Source organism: Juglans regia, unplaced genomic scaffold (assembly GCF_001411555.2).
Source record: "Juglans regia cultivar Chandler unplaced genomic scaffold, Walnut 2.0 Scaffold_10496, whole genome shotgun sequence".
Taxonomy (NCBI): Eukaryota; Viridiplantae; Streptophyta; class Magnoliopsida; order Fagales; family Juglandaceae; genus Juglans; species Juglans regia.
The window spans coordinates 1-214 of record NW_023340825.1 but is presented as its reverse complement, the minus strand read 5'-3'; the positions used below and the strand labels follow the sequence as shown (position 1 = coordinate 214).

The 214-nt window shown below is 52.3% G+C and overlaps 1 non-coding gene across 1 annotated transcript; it reads left to right on the top strand.

The window, feature by feature from the left end:
* Nucleotides 1-10: 10 nt before the first annotated feature.
* LOC118344976 lies at nucleotides 11-129 on the top strand. The gene has a single exon (XR_004798689.1). It is a non-coding gene; the product is annotated as a 5S ribosomal RNA (ribosomal RNA).
* Nucleotides 130-214: the final 85 nt, after the last annotated feature.

Genomic DNA, 214 nt, shown 5'->3' with positions numbered 1-214 from the left:
TTAGTTTGATGGGTGCGATCATACCAGCACTAATGCACCGGATCCCATCAGAACTCCGCAGTTAAGCGTGCTTGGGCGAGAGTAGTACTAGGATGGGTGACCTCCTGGGCAGTCCTCGTGTTGCACCCCTCGTTTTTGTTTTCTCCGCCTTGCGAGATAAATTGACAAGAAGGACCACTCGGGGGTGGATTTTTGAGAAAATCTCGCCCTGCCC